The sequence below is a fragment of the Bactrocera latifrons genome, unplaced genomic scaffold (assembly GCF_001853355.1).
Source record: "Bactrocera latifrons isolate USDA-ARS-PBARC rearing strain unplaced genomic scaffold, ASM185335v1 scaffold_440, whole genome shotgun sequence".
In the NCBI taxonomy this organism is placed as follows: Eukaryota; Metazoa; Arthropoda; class Insecta; order Diptera; family Tephritidae; genus Bactrocera; species Bactrocera latifrons.
Genome location: NW_017537091.1, coordinates 193,834 through 194,862, shown reverse-complemented (window position 1 = coordinate 194,862; position 1,029 = coordinate 193,834). Strand labels below are relative to the sequence as shown.

Genomic DNA, 1,029 nt, shown 5'->3' with positions numbered 1-1,029 from the left:
TTATTTAAAGATTTACAAAGAAATTAACAATCAAAAGTAATTAAAAACATTACTAGTGGTTTTTATAATTCACAAGTAATATATGTGCGTGAAAATTTATCCATAATTGGTTTGGTACCATGCACAACAGATGAAAATACACTAGCTTATATTTAGAATTTTGCAAAAAATAGCATTTTTTAAAGTGAATTTGTGGAAAAATTTGTGAACCGATTTTTATAAAATATATTTTAAAACAAAGTTCGATAATTTAAGCATACAAGCGTGTTTAAAATTTTCCATTTGGTTCTCTCATTTAGGTACGGTGAGCCAAAATTAACCGGCGCGATACTAAACACAACCCGGTCTTAGGAAAAAACATTAAAAATAAATAAATAATATTTTGTTTGGCCTTCTTTGGCGTTAACAACTTCGAATAAACGAAACGGCATAGACAAGGCTAAAGTTCGAGTAGTTTCCGGCGATATTTTATTCCATACATCAACTATAATAGCCTTCAGATCTGTTTTTGATGTTGCACGCCTTTTCTTAATCTGTTTCTTCAAATGATCCCACAAATGCTCAATAACATTTAATTCTAAATCTAATACTAAACAATCGCGCCGGTTAAGTATCGTTTATGGAGAAAAACAGGGTCGGGCAAAATGTTTCAGTGCAATGTATATACATATTTAATTGCATCTATCCTTTGGCCACGCTTTAAAAAAATAACCCTGGCCGATCCAACACTGGCTACGCCATCCACAGTATTTTAGCATTGAACACCTTTTCCTCCGCAGTATTTTAGCATTTCATTCCTTTCCGTACTAGCGGCGTTCGGCCGCGCTTCAAAAAAATAATCCTAGTCGAGTCAACACCGGGGTGTTCAGGGTTCTTTCGCGTAGAACTCTTTTCTGTACTGGCGGCCTTCGGCCGCGCTTTAAAAAAATAACCCTGGCCGATCCAACACCGGCTACGCCATCCACAGTATTTTAGCATTGAACATCTTTTCCTCCACAGTATTTTAGCATTTCATTCCTTTCCGTACTA

The 1,029-nt window shown here is 35.6% G+C and overlaps 1 protein-coding gene across 3 annotated transcripts in view; it reads left to right on the top strand.

Moving 5' to 3' along the window:
* LOC108972981 overlaps window positions 1-1,029 on the top strand; it is a 53,882-nt gene that overhangs the window by 2,593 nt on the left and 50,260 nt on the right. The window lies entirely within an intron of this gene.